Below are 11,317 nucleotides of genomic sequence, written 5' to 3'. Positions count from 1 at the left end.
TGGTAGACTTCCCGGTGACCCCCTCCATTTTTGGTATACCAAAAATCCACAAGAATCAAAATAATCCACCTTTTCGTCCAATTGTATCGGCCAAAGGCTCTAAAACTGAAGCTTTGGCCTCTTATGTGGACTTTTACTGTAAAAACATTGTCAATTACTTCCCACACATTCTGCATGACTCATGGCACTGCTTAGATGTTATTAGACAGCAACACTTTGCTGAGCCATTTACTATGGTCACTATTGATGTTATTAATATTTTTTCTGTAATACCACAGTCAGAAGGTCTGGATTTATTTAGAACTTGTCTAGACAACAGAAGTGGTTTACACACTGTCAAAAGATCACTTCTTGTTGATCTTATGGACCTTATTTTATCTAACAATTTTTTGGCCTTTGAAGGTGAACTGTACAAACAAGTTACGGGTGTTGCCATGGGGCAAAATGTGCGCCAATTTACACTAATTTAGTGTTGGCACAATGGGAATTAGACAAAGTTTTTTCATCACCATTTATGCAGCATGTGGTATTATACCTCAGATACTTGGACGACGTATTGATTTTTTGGAGGGGGCGAACTGAAACGATTCACACTTTTATTGAATATCTTAACAACACTACGAATTTTTTGAAATTTACCTTCAACGTACATGGCTATACCTGTAACTATTTGGACATTTTATTGTACACCAAAGAAGAACGAGGGGAATTAATTATTGAGTCTAATATCTTTCGCAAAGAAACTTATTCAAAGAATTTTGTACATTTTCAGAGCTGTCACCCACTTTTTCAAAAAAGAAATGTTGTCAAGGGCCAGATGGTAAGACTGTCTAGACTGATAAGTGAGGATGACAAATACATAATGGAAATTAAGGTCTTAGTGGATATGTTCATACAAAGAGGTTACCCTTTAGATTTTTTAAACAGGATTAGAGATGAGGTGGATGTCAAAAGACACTTAACATTTAAGCCAATACTCCAAGGAGGTTTACCTAAGGTGAACCATGATCAGAGTAATTTTAGTTTCTCCTCTGTTCATGAGAAATACAAGAGAGCTATGATTTTGTCATTTAACGGCCACTCTGACACAATAGTTAACATCTTAAGAGAAACATGGCATTACACTATGGATAAGGAAACCACCTTGATTATTGGGAACACACCTCTCATCACATACAGTAGGGCGTTGAAGTTGAAGGAGTTGTTGGAAAGGGACATCTCTAACAACGGACCCTACAAGAGTTCTAATATGAACAAATGTGGTTCCTGTAGTGTATGCAAGTTTATTAATAAAGGCCCTTACGTGACAGTTAAAAATGTTTGCAAAACCATTAAATGTCCCAGTCATTGCAATTGTAACACCAAGAGGGTCATTTACATTGCTACCTGTTTAAGTTGTCCCAGTTTTTATGTCGGGAAGACTATTAGAAAATTAAGGTTAAGAATCCTTGAACACGTTAGGGACATTAAGAACAAAAAGACCACCAACACTCTATATTTACATAGTTTGACTTGTGCCAAACTTTAAGAAGTTTTTATTCTTTATTGTGGACAGGACATCTGACAATGACAGAGGGGGTGACTTTAAGACTTTATTAGAGATGAGGGAGACAATGTGGCAATTGAGATTAAATGCATCCAGACCCCCAGGTATTAATGAGAACATTTCTATGGCAAGTATTTTAAAATACAGGTCTCTTTTTATATGAATTTTATACATTTATATACATATATATATATATATATATATATATATATATATATATATATACATATATATATATATTTTTTTTCCTAGTAGTTTATTTATTTTTTATTGCATGTTATTGCAATTGTATTGTATTTTTATTGTGTTTTTTTATTTTTTTCCTTTATTTATTTATTTGACATTTTATTTAATTTGCAAGTAATGATTTGTGTTACTATTACTAAGGTCTACCAACAAAGGCTATTTTATGCTTTGAAGTTGTAAGAACATTTTAACATCAATGCCCTAAAATGTTTTTTGTGTTTAGCTTTTGTTTCTGTATTTCCTTTTTAACAGAATTCGGTTAGAACTTTGTATTGATAGGCTGGTTACTAAGGGTGGGATTTTTTGAATTTATTTATAACAGTCGGTTCATTAATAACCTTTTACCACTCTGATGATGCCTGGTTTGTTTCTAGGTGAAAGCGCTAAGTGGTACTAGTTCTTGTTTAAGTACTTTTGTTTGCAACATTATTTTTTACTACTTGATTAAACAAGTTTTGCCTATTGGACTTGTGCTGGAGTTTCTGGCTGGCTATTACCTGGGAGTTGCATTGGACTACTCTATTGGTTTACTTCAGTGTTTTGCTACTATTGCCCTATTAGCCTGACGAGCCTGGTCTGTAAGACCATAGAATGTATAATCATGGAATGCATAAGCAAAGACATTGGTAATCTCCAAACTCTGGACCCCCCCCAGTTCGGGTTTGTGAAAGGCAGATCATGCCTCCTGAACCTGATCGACTTCTTTGAGGCAGTCACCAAAGCTAGACAAGGATAAGGTGGTTTACACAGCCTATCTTGACCTCGCCACGGCTTTCAACACCATCCTCCATTCTGGAATTATAGCTAAACTCACTAAACTAGGTATAAATCCCTACATCACAAGATGGGTTGCCAACTGGCTCACTGACAGAACCCACACTGTAGAAATTGCAGACTTTAAATCTGACTTCAAACCAGTGACAAGTGGAGTACCACAGGGTTCAGTCCTGGGACCTCTCCTGTTTGATATCTACTTCTCTGAAGTACAGGCTAACACAGAAGGCCTCTGGCTAATGAAGATTGCAGATAACTGCAAACTAGGAGCCATAGTCGAGTCCCCAAATGATGTGGACATCCTACAGAAGGGCTTCACTGAGACAGATGCCTGGTGTCAGAGCCATGGCCTCAAGCTCAATGCCAATAAGTGCATTGTCATCCCCTTTGGTAAAAACTCTGTACCCATGAACTACCACATAGGCAGCAGTGTACTTAACACCGAATGTGCGATAAGAGACCTTGGGACCCAGGTGGACAGTAGTCTCTCCTTTGATAATCACATCCCCACAGCAGTCAGGAAGTCCTTCTATGTGGCACATCTCATCACAAAAGGGTCCTCATCCAGGAAAAAAGAGGTCATTGTTCCCCCTCTACTCAACACTCATTTGACCCATTATAGAGTACAATGCCCCTTTTGGAATGTACCTCACAAGACATCTGCAGCAGCTGGAAAGGCCACAGAAGTACCTCACAAAGAGGATTACTGGCCTCAAACAGATGCCCTACACTGACCGTCTCAAAAAACTCCAGCTTTACTCCATAGCATATTGCCTACTCCAAGGTAATCTCTGCCTAACATATAAAGCTATGTTAAACCCAGAGCTGTTGGACATGCTACACCTAAAGAAATCCCAATACCCCGAGCTACATGCTCTAGGGACTTAACCTTGTCACCACAATAAACAGGACATGCTGGAGGGATAGATTCCTGTTCCAGACACTTCCCGTACTCTGGAACTAGCTACCCATCTATGTCAAGCAAAGTTCCTCATTAGCACTCTTCAAGAAAAATCTTGATGTGTGGATGGTAAATAGGAAATACACTCTGGGGATCACTTCTGTGGCTCTGCTCGACAGGAGCACAGGAAAATAACTTTCTTGGGTGGCATAAGCCAGGGAACGTTGTTGGCTAGGCTTACTTAGGCCCTTGGGCTGATAGCCTAGTACCTACCTATGAACCTATAATCATGCTTTTTGTCCAGGCTTTCTTCTTCTTTTACACTACAATGCCTACATGTCTTAAAGCTGATGAAGAAGAAAGAAAGAAGAAGGAAAAAAGGACACCTGTTTACTTTAGCATCTCTATTAAAGACAAAAATAACTAAATAAGCTTTACTTTATAACATTGTGTATGTCATATTTTATAAAAATACTGTTAAGAACAAAAACTGTTTTCCTTACAGTTACCTCTTTCCTTTCTCGTCCTCCCTTCCTTAATGTTCTTCCAAACATGAAGGACATGATGTAGGGCGTATGCTTTGGAGTCCCCTGCAAGTTTTACAAGGGCAAAAAGTCCAATATTTGTCAGGTTTTCTTGTTAAGCCACATTTAACAAATGAGATTGATGATTTGTGATCCCATACTTATCCATTAATTTCTGAGTTGCTGTTTTTTTCCTGTTGATCTCCATCTCCCAAATCCAGTCTCTGGTTCATTTCCAACATACTTCTGGTTCTTCAGGTCAGCTCTTGTGCTTTTTCTTCTCCCTGTCAAGTATTTCCTTTGAAACACTGAAAAACTTTATTATTATAAGAATAAGAAGCAGGATCCCCTTCTGTTTGATAGTGCACTTTTTGTTGGAAAAACTTTTGTATTTTCTCCTTAGCATGTTCTGCATCAAAAAATTACTTTGACCCTCCAGGAAACAATATTTTCAATACTTTTGGATACAGCAGCTTGAATCTTTCACCTGCTTCTTAACATTCACTGATTGTTAGAATAAATTTACTCCTCTTCTGTCTGGTGTACAATGAGTAATCATTTTGCATTAACACTCTATGGTCTCCAACTTTTAGTACTTTGTTTTTCTGTGACAATTTTTTCATAATTATCACTTTCTACTGGTAGGATTGCATATTTACTATGAGAGGCCTTGGTTGCTTTCCCATGGCCAGATCTGGGGCATACACACGATGTACTCTTTCAATTAACAACTCCTACTGTGGAATACCAGTCCAGTTGCTTATTTGTGCTTTCATAAAATTAATACAGTCCGTTTCTTCCAATTTCTGTGGTACAGCAGAAAATCTCAGGTTTTCTCTATGTTCTCTGTCTTCTAATTCTGCAATGTTTGGAAATATCTCTTCTTGAGCACTCTCATACTCAACCAGTCTTTTCTTCATTTTGACCTCTGATTTTTGCAGTTTTATCAGCTCATCTGAATATTTGTTTAAATCTTCTTCCATTTTCTCCAGCCTTTCATTATTTGAGTTGATATATTCCTTCAGTGCTTTATTTTACTTAGCTCTGAGCACATTTGACTTATTTTTTTCCACTAGATTACTGAAAGTCACGTCTTGCACCAAAGCCGGAGCTTGAACTGGTTTTTGCTGAATAGCTGCAGGAGTCTTCCTAGCCAGTGTTTTCTTCTCACCTTTTGTGATTGAGTTTCTTTCAGCTTCTCTAAATTTCTTCTTTACTGGCATCCAGGCATTGTATTTACTAGCCAGTAGCTGAAATTGACCCCAAAAGACAAATTCATTGGCTCTGTTTTCTGAGTTTCTCTTTTCTCTTCAGAGCTGAAATTTATCTGTTAATCAATGTACAGCCATTTTGCATGTTTTTGGAAAACATGCTGAGACGTTATGCTGCTGTACCATGAAACAGCTTTAGGGTATGATGAAACATTTATCTTCTTCCACTGAAGCAATCTGTCTGACAATCTTGTACAAGACTTATATCAGACTGATCCTAGAATATAATGGTGGTTTCTGTTCTTATAATACAGGGCATCGTGGATAACTGGAATTCATACAAAGAAAATTTACTGAGAAAATACTACAAATCAGTAAGATGACATAGAATAACAGATGTAAATATCTTAATATACCCCGAAGTATTACTGTGTAAGAGGTAAGTTGATATGAGCATTCAATGTATTTCATAATGAAACTGTTCAAGCTATATTTAATACAGATCCTTATGAGTGTTGTTACATACATAGAAATAGCGACTTGAAGTTGTACGTGAAGAACTTTATGCAAGTCTTAGACAATCCTTTATAACTTTCAGGAGTCCTGAATTATGGAACAGACTTCCCATTTTGGATTAGGTTATATGACAATGCTGTGCATCTTGTATAGCCAGTTCAGGGAGCATCTGCTGAAACCTTATGTAGGCCCATTTCACAAGATGGAGTCTTGGTACAACCAGGCAGATCAGCTGTCTAGGATTGTGTAACATATTTGTAAAGCAGTAGAGACACTGTACTGCTTTCTCTTTATTACACTTACAAATGGTTGTGTAGAATATGTGTTAGACTGTAGGCACCATCTCATGTTCCTGATTGTTTGATTGTGCATATGTACCTGCAGCTTTGCTGTTTGTCTGCACCTCTCTAACATCTGTATGTCATGGCTTGCATTTCCTCTGTGCCTTTTAGCATGGGCAGACAAGGAGGATAATGCCGCTGGGTGTCACAGGAGGTAGCAGACAATTATGGCACATTGGGATTAGTGGACTCCTATTTCATCACCTGTTTAGTATCATGTACCACGTGTAACTCATCATCACTAATGTCACCATTCTCTTCATGTCTCCCTTCTGTAGGTTACAATGGCATGTCACTGCTCTAAGATCATCCGGTGCCACCACCCCCCTGTCAAATCCATGGCTGCAGTTAAGGTGAGTATGTGGGGTGGGAGTGACCTGCCAGGGGTGGTTCTGGTCCTCACAGGAAGGTGGCCCACTCTATTTGCCTGACTCAGTTCATTTGGTGCTGGAGCAGGTGGTGGATATAACAGTTCAGACATTGATATGGTGGGTGGCAAAACATCAACTCTTCCAGTAGTGGATTGTAGATCCACTGGACCAACTGGCCCATCCCATCAGGCTACCAAAAGTAGGTGTCACATGCTTCTGGCATTCAGACTATGGCTTCCATTTACTAGGGTGATTAGAATCTTCTGGGCCAGTTGGTAGCTGGCTCACTGCCAGGACCCCACCATATCCCCATCCATTTGTCTCTCTTCTGTTTGTTTGTCTATTTGTGTGTATCCCATGTTTCTTTTTCCAATTATGTGCACATCTACTCCTGTTTATATGAATAGTTGCATGAGTGCTTGTGTGCTCCTGCTGTCTCTAATCCCCTGCATTTCTCCTTTTATTTCATCTCTACCCTCTTCCATTCTCTCTGCCTATATATAAAAAGACAGTCCTCTCCTCACACACACACACAAACACACACACACACACACACACACACACACACACACACACACACACACACACACACACACACACACACACACACACATACACACACATGTACAAAAAATATGCCCTGCTTTTCTAAATTCACTTTCTCTTTAGGTAATCCCATCATGTGATGTTCATCAAATTGATCATTGCTGCAATGGCCTTAGCTATATGGGTTATATTCTGCCAAGGATTTAACAGCCATTCAGTTTCCAAAGCTTCTGGGTATATTCCATATGCTTGAATAATTAGGTAGCTTAAGCTGAGCTCCCTAAATACACAGCTTTAAGTGACAAGCCCTTCAGAGCTTTCCTGACACTGAAGGGGAGCATCCCTTTGTGGGCTTCTGAAGATCGATGGTTGGCTTGTGCTGTTCCATTGTTGGGCAGATGAGTTCCTTTTGGGGAAGCACCTACCACATTTAAATATGCATTATTTAGTTGTACTTTCCTAGTTAGGAAATTTATTTTTCTGCTAAGAGTTTGTGTTTTAATTGACTGTCTTGAGACTTAATTGTACTTTTAAATGGGAGTGCACTTTATTCTAAAAGTTGCTAAAAGTAGTTGAAAACCATTTATTCTCTGGAAAAAAAGTGTCTTTATTTTACTTTTTGGGGTAGGCAAAGTATATTAAAGTGTTTTTACAGTATTTTTATTCAGAAAAATTGACTTTTTATAACTTTAAATGTTTACTGGCTTGTGCTGCTTGTTTGCCCTGGGAAAGAGGCACCATTTTCTGCTTGCCATTGAAAGAATTTGTTTAACCACAAAACCAAGGCAAATGGTAAGATACAACAGACCACAGATACAAAAGTACAAAAAAGATTTATTACTCTGACATCTCGGCTGAAAAAAGCCTTCAAGGAGTAAAAAGCATTACAAACAAGTGTGCTTAAATACTAGTGATTATAAAACAAGGCTTGAATGATTCTGTTTCCATCAGAAGCATTCTTAAAATGAGGGCTCTTACCAGATGAAAAACATTTATATATTTATATATTTACATATTTGCATATTTATATATTTGTATAATATACTTAATATTGATGTATTGGTGTTTATATCTAAGTACTTGTTTTTAATTTTATTGTATAATAACATAAATTTTTAAATTAGAGTGTATATAGTTTTACTGCACTAGACAGGGTCTTTAGCACTTTTATTTATTTATTTATTTATTTATTTGCAGTTGGTTTACCAGGATAGTCCATTGGGCCTAAAAGAACCCGTTTTCAATGGAGTCCTGGGGAGAAAAGCTCCAAAAAAACAGACACACAAAATAGGTACAAACAATTTAAAAAGCCCTTAAAACAAACCAGAGGGCAGGAATAAACAATAGATAGCTTAGATACTTATACAAATGTAAAATAGGATACAGTCATTGATTTTGCATTTTAGGTAACATTCATATAATACAGTGTAATAGAAATAGGTAAAATAGATGTGAGTTGTGTATGACTTTAGAGAGGTAGAGTTGTTTTGTTATAAATGAATGTAGTTATGAAGGGAATGATAAGATAAATAGGCTTTGTTGAAAAGCTTAAGAATGGATGAAGGATTAAGAGTTCCATATTTTTATGATGGATGAGAACAGGAACATTCCCATTGCAACTTTAGATGTGTGTGTAGAGATTTTTTAAATGAATAAAGATTAGAGGTGGTACGAATGGATGGTGGGAGTGAGTTCCAAAGACGGGCTAGGTTAGAGGATAGAGGAGGCTTGGTTTATTAAACTGAGAAGTGATGTCATAATTTGAAAGCTTATATAAGGTTCGATGTATGTGTTTGATTTGTCTGATGAGGTTTGCTAATTTCAGTAAACGAAAGCGCTTACTTTAATTTTTTGACTCAGTGTGGTTCTTACTCTGTTTTAAACAGTTTTTAGTTGGTGTTCTGACTTGGTTTGTTAATTTGTGATAGTTACAAGTTCAAAATATTGTCACATCACAACCTATTACCTCCTCTTCCTCATTTAAGTTTTCTGGTAACACTAGATTTAAAAGATGCTTATCAACACATCTATATAGGTATTTTGCATCACATTGTCATTTCTCTATCTTACCCTTTGGACTATCCACAGCACCAAGAGTGCTTACAAAATATCTCCAGTTATAGCTCGTTGCAGGCCACAAGGTATCCTTTTTCCATATTTGGACTACTTGCGTATCTTTGCAGAATCTTTTTCAGAGTGTCAGGAATCTATTGCTTGGGTGAGAGATCTGTTAAACCATCTGGAATTCCAAGAGAACATTAAAAAGTCTTTTTTGACTCCATCACACAGCATTGTGTTCTTGAGGTGTCTATTAGACACCTCAGTTCAAACAGCTTTTCTTCCACAGCAAAAAAAAAAAAAAAAAATATATCTATATCTACATTTATTTATAAGGTTTTCCCCTCAGAATTTAGTCTCTGCAAGGGAATACCTAAGGAGTTTGGATCTCATGGCATCTATGATTCTCATGATACCCCTGGCAAGACTCTACATGAGAAATGTACAATGGTATCTGAAGTGTCTTTGGTCCCAGCGCCAACACCCATTATCTTTTAAAATCTCAGTTGTGGGATTTGTCAGACGATAAATCACATGGTATAAACAGGAAATATCCCTAAATCCAGGTCCCCCCACTCCAAAGTGGTCAGACACCACTAACACTTCAGATTTTGCTTGAGAAGTAATTTCAATAGGGATAAATGTGCAAGGTGTTTGTGACACTGGGGACAGACACAAGCACATAAATATAAAAGTGCTGCTTCCTCTAATCAAGTCATTCAATTCTCTGGATCATCTTTGGTTTCCTGGACCTCTTTAAGTTGTTACAGACAATACCACAGTCATTCGGTACATCATCAAGCAAGGGGGAACCAGGTGTTTTTCTCCTTTGCAGATTAGCCATTTTAGCTCGGGATATAGCTTTACAGCACAGTCTACTCTACAGGCATCCTACATTCTGTCAGAGCAAAACTGTATGGCAGACAAACTGAGCAGTACAAAGGGAGACCCTCATGAATAGAAACTAGATAATGGGATCTTCCAAGATTTCATCCATCTGTGGGGAGTTTCTCAAATCGACCTCTTTGCATCCTTTCTGAACAATCAGCTGGCAAGATTCAGCTCCAGGACTACATGGAAGAAGGTCTGGATGGTAGATGCCTTTTCCTTTACTTAGACAGTAATGTCACTGTATACTTTCCTACCATTTCCACTGATATCCAGGGAACTTGTGAAGATTCAGAAGGAATCCCCCAAGATCATTGTGGTGACTCCCTTCTGGTTCAGGCAACAGTGTTTCTTACTTCTTTTCTGTATGGCCACAATTATACCACAATCCCAGTCAGCTTCAACTGACTTCCTGAATGATAGGGTCTTAATTCCCTTTAGGCACCTGTTTACTGAGGATGGGAAGCAGGTATTGATAGGGGCAAAAAAGCTTGCTATTAGAAAATTCTATATTAGCAAATGGAAAAGGTTTCTAGTTCATGCCACCAACATACCCAGCACCCTTTCAGGGCTAGTGTTCCTCTGGTTTTACAATATTTGTGTGAATTATTATCCTATGGCTTATCTTACTTCTCCACAGAGGTTCATTTGTTGGCCATTTTAGCATGTCCGTCCATGGATCCCCCCTTTCAATGCATTCTCATGTGACAATGTTTTTGAAAGGGTGTTTTGCAGAAGAGTCCTCCAAGAAAACCAATGGCTCCTCCTTGAAATCTTAATTTTGGGTTAGAGAAGCTAACACTTGATCCCTTTGGCTCGAGGTTCTTAACATGGGAAACTGTTTTACTGATTTTTCTGACCTCTACAAGAACAGTACTTGAGTTTCAAGATCTTATGGTGAGTTAACCCTATCTCACTGTCAACAGAGATAGGGTTTCTTTGAGAATTAATTCTTCTTTTTATGTCTAAAGTTTACTTGCAAAACTATCCATCTCACTGTTTTCTGTCCTGAACCAAAAACGAAGGAAAAAGGATAATCCATACCTTGGATGATCACAGACAACTCAGGTGCTATCTTGATGGAATGAAATTTTTCAGATCTTCAAATCAATTGTTCATTTCTTGTGAAGGTAAGAAGAAGTGACAACCTGTGTTTTAGCAGACTATTTCCAAATGGTTGTCTCACTCTATTACCTTTTGTTATTATCTCCACAAAAAAAAAATATTTCAGGCATAGTCAAGGCTCACTCTATTAGGGACTTGGCTTCATCTATGACTATTTGGAAAAGATTGGAGTCTAGAAGTATTCTAGAATTAGCAACTTGGTCCTTTGTACATACTTTTACAAAGCACTGCAAGCTTGTTTCCTTCACTAGGTCTAGATCATGCTTTGCT

This window comes from Protopterus annectens, chromosome 3.part1 (genome assembly GCF_019279795.1).
Source record: "Protopterus annectens isolate FY-2018-M chromosome 3.part1, PAN1.0, whole genome shotgun sequence".
Taxonomy (NCBI): domain Eukaryota; kingdom Metazoa; phylum Chordata; order Ceratodontiformes; family Protopteridae; genus Protopterus; species Protopterus annectens.
This window is presented reverse-complemented; position numbering follows the sequence as displayed.